Here is a 9,620-nt window from a genome sequence, read left to right on the forward strand (position 1 = left end):
TCTTCAGGGAGCACCTTCTTCTTCAGGGAGCACCTTCTTCTTCAGGGCACTGCAAATCCTTCAAGCGTTGATTGTAGTGTTATAACTGGTAGAATGTGTTGCGGAGGGATAGCATGTCATGGAAGTATGTATACAATACACCCATAATAGTGCATTTATCTTGATTACAACGAATGCCCTAATTCAGGTTTAGCCTACATCACATGTGTCAAACTCAAGACCCGCGGGCCGAATCCGGCCCGCCACGTCATTTTATGTGGCCCGCGAATTGACCAGCAAAAAAAAAAAAAAAAAATTTTCATTTTGGAAAAAAAATTTAAAGAGAGACTTGAAAATAAAAGTATCCTCATGGTCAAAATTCTGAGATAGAAAGTTGAAATTCTGAGACAGCATGTTGTCTGTGTACCAACATTAAAACTATCACTGAGGTGGACAGGAGAGGGAACAGCCCGTAAAGAGGTTTTCCAACAAGTGATTGAGTTGAAAAAGATCGACAAATAATCCCAAAATGTCCACGGAGAGAAGAATTGATGCAGAGGGAAGAAAATGTAATTTAAGATGGGAAAGAGAATACATGTGTGTGCTTCAAGGAGAACAAACGGGTCTGTCTTCTGTGTTATGATGCGTGTCGGTGATGAAGGATACAATTCACGTCGGCATTTTGACACCAAACACGGAGCTAAATTTAGCCTCCAAGAAAAACATCAAATTGTCCAAGAATTAAAAGGCAGACTGCAATCACAGCAGAATATATTTACAGAAGCAACAGCCCAGTGCATGCTAAAGGTATGTGAGCAGGTGAGCTCCGACCAGATACAGACTTTTACAAATGTCAGTTTGTGAAGAAACACCATCGCAGACCGAGTTCAGGAACTAGCAGCAATCTAACAACACAGCTAGCTCAGAGACGAGATACATCATCTATCAGTGTTTGTAAGAGGCTGAAGGCAGACCTGACTCTGTGAGGAGCTCTTGGATGTAGCTGCCATGCACGGGACGACGGCAGGGACATTAGTGATGCAGAGAGGTGACAACAATAGCTTTGAACAAAGTTAATGTCATAACTTGTGTTTGATATTTGACTTTGTTATTTTCTTTAAAAGTTTGATCTTTGATAGAGTAATGTGGGTTTCTTAACCCTAAATTAAAATGATTTATGTTCCAAACGGTTCCAAACTTTAAAAAGCTAAATACGTTATTAGCATGACGTCATCCAGCTAGCCAAACCTGTCTGGTGTACAGTACAGAAGCTTCGCATGGACTGCTTCCCTTTCCTGCTAGTCTGCTGTCTGATTGTGGGGTCAGGCTGATCTGGGATCAGCTCTTTCGCTGCAGTTTCTCCGCCAAAGTTCTCCTCTCAAACGAGACTTGGGAGAGAAGTGCTCGCGCTGACGAGAACGCGCAGCTCAGGGCAATACAGATTTGGCCCCAAGCTGAATCTATTGGAGGACGCTGATTGGCTAAATTGTATGTCACTCATTTATATCTTTAATCAGCAATTGACTAAACTGCTTCATAGACCCGCCTCCTGTGGGCAGATTCTCCATGGCCCCAGCGCTGCTGAGACATGCAGACAGGCGGAGAGGATGAGCAGGAAAAGCATATAAAGCATATATTTTGCGCAGATATCATATTTTATTATATACACATACATATACACATATTACTGGGTTCATTCCATATTTCAAAAACACAAATATTGACAATTTGTATAATTTATTATTATTATTATTTTTTTTTTTCTGTGGCTCAAGGGGGGGCCGCGCCCTAGCGCCCCCTATGGGCCAGCCGCCACTGGTGCTGGTCATTTCTAAACTGCCTTAATAATGAAAAGTAACATTTTGACATTACAGTATTAATCTGTTGGTGAGTGTTGGAAAATCTCAGCAACCTCATGTAGTTAAAACAAATAAAGAGATATATTTTTGGTTTGGCTGTAAATGAAGACAAGTGAGAGACAGCTGAGTTGAGCTGTTTGTAGCTGACCTTACAACTGCAAACCTGAATTTATTACATTTGGACATGTACATATAATTTACAACCACAGGGATCCTTAAATGAATGGAACACTAATAGTTCTATGTATGTTGTTAGTGACTACAGACTACTAAACATTAAACCTTTACAGCCTCAAAATCCTGAGAAACATGTGGATTAGTCTCATACTGACCTGTGATGAAAAATTCACCTCAGGTTCAGAGTAACGACAGCCCTCATGTATCAAACCCCCTTAAAGGCTTAAAAAAAAAAACTTTAAAAGGAATAAATAAAACCTTAGAAAGATTCAAGTGCCGCAAGAGACGTATAAACAACATCGAAATGAGCAATAATTTGACTGCAGACTAAGTGGGATTCATCTGTCAAAACGTTTCACACCTTTTCCTTATTTACATATTATGTACAAAACATTGTCTTAATTCACAAGTGTGATTTCATTGGAGCAATAAAATGCGCATGTCCTACATGAGACACAGGCTGGAACAAAGACTGTGCTTCACTAAACGACCGGCCTCCACGAGGCCCAGTGTGTCCAATCATCCGCTCTGATGGTAGCCGATTTATTCACATACGTTATGCAAAATACACCAAAAGAATCTTGTATGAGCACTAGATTATAAAAAATAAGACACTTTAATATTATGTATTTTCAGTAGTTTTCCATGCGCAATGCAAATAGACAATATACATTTATATTTGAAATGAACATAAGCATTTTCTCCAGAGGTGACACTGATCTTAAGGTAAGATCAGCTCATTCTTAAGAAAGGTGAGCATTAGATTAACACCCAAACTGGAGAGCCACTTCCTGGTTCTACTTTGACATACAGATCTTGCAGTAGTTGTGCACTCTATTTTTAAAAAGCAGTGTATATGTGTAATAGATATTTCAGGTGCATTTAAAAGGTTATGCTGAACTGAGGCTACATCCACACTAATACGTTCTCCTTTTAAAACGGGTTTTAAAAGGAAACGATCTACGTCCACACGGGCATTCCAGCACCATTGTAGAAATAATTTATGTCCATACTAACACGCCTGACAATGAATATTACATGACTCATGATTCAGCGTGCGTATATCAGCGTGTATCAGTTTCTTAGTTACAGAAAATAGTTTTATTGCACTCTTTAATAATAAAAGGCTGCTTGATAATCTTCCTCTACTCAAATCCTCCCTCCCCTCTTCTCTACTCAAACGGACAAAGTTTATTTATTCACAAATAAAATGTACACTCTCATCAAACTCACATCAAATTTACTATAAAGATGAGCACTTACAAATCAAAGTTTTACTAGATTATGGGTCAAGAAGAAGAAGACGCAACCCTGGAGTTTCAAACTAAAACGGCATCAGCAGCGTCAGCAGACGCCAGGCGTAAACGTAGCAAAAGATACACGTTGTAGTAGTGTGGATGTAACGTTAAAACCTGTCCTGTGTTACGTCCATCTGTAATGCTGAGCACAGTGCAGAAAAAGGGTTCCAAAAGGGTTGTTCCTGAAGGGCTGAGGTTCTAGCTACAAAACTAAGTAAGATTAAGAGTTTCATTAAGAACCTTTTAATCCAAAGAAGCCTTTTTGGAAAAAAAGTTCTTCAACGATTGTTGAAAGCATGGGTGGTAAAAGATCCTCCCAGCGTTGACATCCCCAAAAACTGTGATTGTGAACCATGATCGTTGTGGGTTGAACTGCATCACCATCAGCCCCGGCCCTCCAGGAGCCTCATTAGGAACCCCGGATGGGTTCTAGATGAAACCCTTGGAATATAATAGAGTTCTCCATAGTTCGGGATGAAACCAGATGGTTCTTGGAACAACCCTTTATGTTGGGATCCTAGGGATAACCCATAACCATTAAGGTCCCTCTTATGGGGGCAGGCCAAAGAACCATACATGGTTCTGGTTGGCAGCTGTATTTCTAAGAGTGTAGGCCCCATGATGAGTAAACTGTTAGCATGTGTCCTGGCAGGAATTATGGCCAAAACTATTAGAGATTCCATGAAATGGGCCCTTGAACTTGAAAACTGCCGCATGGTAGGAAATGGTGTGTCTTCAGTGGTGACCTCATGCTGAATCCAACCAAAAAAGTCATCACAAATTCTACAACACCGCCTATCTAATGTGAATATTGTGAAATAACCAACATGATTTCTGGAATGACGTCAGTGTGGGGTCAGCAAATTCACTGCCTTGCAAATGGCAAAATCATGCTGCAAAAGGACCAGACAAGAGGAAATGACTGAGGCCCTATGAGCTAAAAGCCACCAACACCGTTCTGCTTTAATGAGTGAAACCCGACATCTAGCGTGTTCAACACAGACAGCAGGGCAGTGTGGAGGACACCGCCACACTGTTGTGATTCTTCTCCGCTCCACTAAATCATTTTCCTTCCATCACCAGAATCAAGACTGCAGTAATGCCAAACATCACCACTGATGCAGGTGTGCTATGAATGTGTTATTCTGCTTAACTAATGCATACATGTATATGGGCAACATCCATTTCAAGCAGTCCCTGTAATATAATACTGATACCATGTCAGAAAAACCTTTGGACCAACAATGCAACACTTATGAAAGATAAAAACGATTGTATATAGACACGATAGAGAGCTATCACATGTTAAAGTGCCATCCTTTAAAAGGTTCCCAATACAACATTTAGAGCTAACAGTGTCTACCGGGGGAAACAGAGGGCTTCCATGCCTTAACCGCCACATGAGAGCAGTGCAGAGCAGCGGCCGTGAGCTAACCAGTGGGGCACTCTCACGTGCACGCTCACATGCACTAACATGCACTGAAAGTCACGCGGCCGGGCGGCTATGTGAACAAAGAGAGTAGAAGCTCTGATAACAGCACACACAGAGGGAGAGAGACTTCAGGTAGACATTGCTCCTCTATATCTGTACATGGATGATAGTTGTTGATGAGATATTAATGATCTGAATGTTAAATAGAGAACCTGTGAATAAGTGATGGTCACAGTAAAGTCAGAGGACCCGAACAGATACACTACACTATTCAACAGTTTGTGTGCTACAGCATTCGATTATGTAATAAAGGAAATTTTATAATGGAAGATGTAATAATAAAATACTCAGATTAATATGATTTGTTTTGTCTAGAAGCTGAAACTTTATTTTTCTGAAATAGTATCACGGTTAGCTGGGATGAATGTTCGTTGTATCAGTAGTTGACATCGAGCATGGACGACCTGTGCTGCTCATTATGTCTACTTGTTCTACTGTCATGCTAATAACAGGCTGTGCCTCTGCCGTCAAACTATTCATTACACCCCCCCCAATTTGAAAAACAGAACATAAAACACAAAAGCTTTGCTGTTCTTAGGCTGAAACTGTAACATTTGTCCAGAGGGTGGCGCTCGTGAAAGGGTCATAGAAGCATTCCAATCAAAAGGGTTCATCTCTTTGGGAATATCGATGGCAATCTGACAGATATTTCATATGCAAAGTTGATATTTTGGCCGGAGGTGGTGCGAATGGGAGATGATGGAGTGTCCACAATGTAAAGAAGATATCTGTCACAGTTCAGCTCCACACCCTCTTCACTCTTATTGTCAGTCACTCCCTCCTCATTAGTCTAAACGCCCTTCACCTGTTCACTCACCTGCCTCTGATCAGTAATCAAGCCCCTATATAGACTCCTGCCTCCCAGACACATTTGCCAGATTGTTCTTCGGTTCTATGCCAGACTCTCCAGCACACGCTCACGGACTGATCTCCTGTTCTACCCGCCTTGCCTGACTCCCGGTAAACCCACCAGCCTTCTGATCCTGACCCTGTTTGAACTCTGCCTGCTATATTTGAAGTTAGTAATAAAAGCCAAAGATCTCTGGAATCCTGTGTGTTGCATTTGGGTCCATATACAACCCGTTACAATATCCTCGGAGAAGAATGAATGTGCTCAGTACTTGTCATGACAACCTGCCCATTAGAGTTTGACATATGTTTAGGTTAAAAGAACTGGTAATGGTGGGACGGATGAAGGTGCTTAAAGGGAAAACTGTGTGAATTCATCCTCTTGGAAACGTGAATATTCGGGGGAATTTCTTGGAAACCCTGCCATCTGTTTTCCAGGTACCATGCTATAGATCTTAGTTATAGAAGCTGAAGAGTTAGACCTCATGCTGGCTGCAGCGGAGAAGTCAGGTCAGAGGGTCACCGAAGCCATGAGAGTCTTCCTCTGAGGACCATGAATATCCCCGACAAACCTGACAACTCATCAGTAGTTAGGATATCTCACTCTGGGCCAAACAGCGGAGGGGCTCCTCTGTCCTCGCTGCCGCCAGGGCAAAGGTCCTGTGGCACTAATGAGCCCTGCATGAGAACTTGTGTTAAAACCGTATGCACATTTACTTCATAAGTTCAATGACAATTCAAAACAACACACTGTATTCATCCATTTCCTAAACATTACAATAGTATTGTAGTCACCATGTGCACAAATGAGGATTTTAGAATGTCTGACCATCACAGAAGTGGACAACGAAGGTTTGTACAGTAGATTCAACAGAGGGGGTCCCTGTCTGTCTGTCTGTCATTAATAGAGTATTTCCGTCTGTCAGCTTGCTGAGTTGTGATTGGACGGTGGGATGATGGGTGTGCACCTGATGTTCAGTTTGGAGACAGTGACGGTGTCTTCGCTCTCCTTAACACGTCTGTTTCCATCTTCATCTCCTTTTAAAGGCCACACCTGTCGCTCTCATTCTCGTCTCCTTTCTTACGTCTCTCCTCCACTTGTCTGAGTCTGTCTCTCATGGTCCGTCTCCCTCTCCCAGGTCAGAGGTCGGCCATCATCGGGCTCTTCCTGTGCTCTGCAACTTCTTATAGATGGGACGAGGTGGAGAAACACAGTTTCAGGGTGTATGGGTTGGACCCGTCTGAAAGAACACACACACACACACACCAACAATTGATTTATGTCGGCATAAAGAAGCTAGGACACAAATATTGAAGGTGCCATAGAGTGGCACCAGTGACATCGGTCTTTGAAACAGAAAACAGTCTCCGGCCTGCTCAGTTCTCAAGGACAGAAATAGCAGCGTCTCTGCCACTGACAGCAGAGACAGCATGGCACTTTGTAAGCTCTTTAGTCCTTTTTAGGGCAGCCCAAGTTGTTAAAGCCCTCTCACGACCAGCCTGTGAGTGTGTCCTAGGCTAGCCACACACACACACACACACACGTAGTATTAGAGTCTGTCTAAGAAACATTAGCCGCGCCCTATTACAGTTATAAGAACTGATGGCAGAAAGTGCACTAAATGTGTACAACTAGGACAAGTATAAATGAATAGGTAGAGAAGAATCCGTCATCAGATATTCATTCAGCTTCAGGATTGATTTCAAAGTCAAGTGTATCTTATGACACTTCTAAAACTAGTTCAAGTTCAGTGTGTTGTGTCTGTGGGGAGATGATGCATTTGTTCGTGTGTGCCTGTGTATCTGTCTGTCCGTCCACAGCTAGTCTGTCACACTACTGGACCCATCAGCTGTTTGTTTTTTAAAGAGTATATTTATTGATTTTCAAATGGTTGAAGGGCCATGATACAGATAACATTTTACACCATTATCGTGGTTCAAAAACCGACATCCACAAAAAAAAGTTTGGTCTCATTTTGAACCGGAGCATCTGCAGATGAAATCAACACCCAATATGTTATGATCCACTAAATTTAGGCTTGTTTTTGTTATTTTGTCTGCGATGTGGACTGTAAGGGAGCTGGGATAGACGTTTGAGTGAGATTCCCCTCATCTTCGTTTGGGGGGGGGGCACTGACCTACACTCTACGGAGAGAAGCTAGTACTAGTTTGTATTTATTATTGTATAAATACAAACAGTGAAGTTTACTCTTTAAGATGAACTGTTACATTTGGTGTTTGGTGTAATGTATTTGAAACCTATATTTTTCTGCTCTAGAATGTATATTTATGGGATACTGTTCCTTGTTTTATGTACAAATAGCATATTGTGTTTAAGTATGAAATCTAAAACATTAGCATTGTCCTGAGATAAGGCATGTTAAGCATACTGAGGTATTAGTCAGACATTGTTCATACTGTATATGTACTGACAGTACTACTCATGTTTGATGTACAACACTGTGCCTCTACTACTACTGTCCAACACTAACACATCATCAGACATGTATCAGTGTAACACTGGTCAGCTAACACACACACACACATGTGAGTGAGCTGAAACAAACCGTATGATGAAATGTGACATGTTGGGTTCCTTCTTCCTTTAGTTGTATTATTGTACAGTATGTATTTTACCTTGACATCCTAAATGGGAAAACAAAAAAAATCCTTGTACCAAGGTCCAAAATGACCAGGAAGTAGGACAATCAGAATTACGGATATACCTAGATTATGATATAATCAAGCTGTATGAGGTCTTGACAGATTGGACATTAAAGTATACGAATGCTTGAAGGACAGGAAGACTTACTGGGTATCCTGATCTGGTAGTGGTTGAGAACAGTAAGAACCTCCACTGCCTCCGTCTTACTGTCAAACTCCAACAAGCCGGAGATGGTCTTAGAGGAGGCTGAGGGAGAGAGAAGCAACATGTCAGATTAAAAGAGCCGAATCAACAGTACTAATGCCGCGGCTTAAGTTCCGGGCCCCGAGTACCAGGGGCCTCACGGGACAGGAGCTTAGAAAAAAATGTTTAAATGTATATATTATAAATGATAAATTTGCACCAGGGCCTCCATGAGCACTATTGGACCGGGGAAGTCACAGAGGTATCTGTGCACAGCTGTGATGATCAACTTTATGTAGGTTTATATTGTAAGACTACCATGACATAATATTTATATTCACTGTATGTTTGAATGATGACCCTACTGTTAAACCTCACTACTCCTACACAAACATTCCAAGGCCCGAGTCAGTTACAAAGTCAGTAAAACTGCTGTGATGATGGCGCTTTGTTGGCGACGGTGCCGTCTCCGTCAGCACCATGGACAGCACTACACATCAAACAAGCAGGACGAGGACAGCCTGCAGCTCATATCTCATAGCTATCACAAATAGAATGAACCTGTGTTTTTGAACCACCTAAAAGTTGGAGGACAACTCAGGAAGACAACTTACTTTTAAAAGATCAGAATAATACGAGTGTGGCCTACATACACTCTTCTTCTACTACTTCTAAAGGTGAGACAGTACACCAGTGTTTACACTGCTTCTGTGCATGTGGTGGTTGCAGGTTTTTAATGAAAAGACTGAGTTTCTGTGGTGTTGTCGCTGTGCACACAGAGATAACCTAGCTCTGTCCTGACTTATTGTTCATGTAGTGTCTTCTGTTGATGAGTTTCATATTCTGTTTAGTAATTAATAATAATAATACATTTGATCTAATAAGCGCTTTTAGAAAAAAGTCAGACACTTTACAAAGAGGATAAAATAGATTTCAAAACATACATCATAGAAATAGACAGACAAGTCAAATGGTTAGACTTTAAAAACAGACCCGAGGTTCGGTGCTAGCTGTGGGTGTGAGGAGGTGAGCAGTTGGCGATCTGAGGGCACGTGTAGGAGTGTGCCATTTAAGCAGTGCGGATAGGTTGGAGGGGGCCATTAAAGCAGTGCGGATAG

The 9,620-nt window shown here is 41.7% G+C and overlaps 1 long non-coding RNA gene across 1 annotated transcript; it reads right to left on the reverse strand.

Annotated features, from left to right (window-relative positions):
* Positions 1-5,943: 5,943 nt before the first annotated feature.
* On the reverse strand, positions 5,944-9,579 carry LOC116377798 (uncharacterized). Its single transcript, XR_004212243.1, has 2 exons — positions 8,467-9,579; positions 5,944-6,895 (listed from the first exon to the last, which is right to left on the reverse strand). It is a non-coding gene; the product is annotated as an uncharacterized LOC116377798 (long non-coding RNA).
* Positions 9,580-9,620: the final 41 nt, after the last annotated feature.

This window comes from Anarrhichthys ocellatus, unplaced genomic scaffold (assembly GCF_004355925.1).
Source record: "Anarrhichthys ocellatus isolate YVR2014 unplaced genomic scaffold, GSC_Weel_1.0 scaffold1691, whole genome shotgun sequence".
NCBI classification, from domain to species: Eukaryota; Metazoa; Chordata; class Actinopteri; order Perciformes; family Anarhichadidae; genus Anarrhichthys; species Anarrhichthys ocellatus.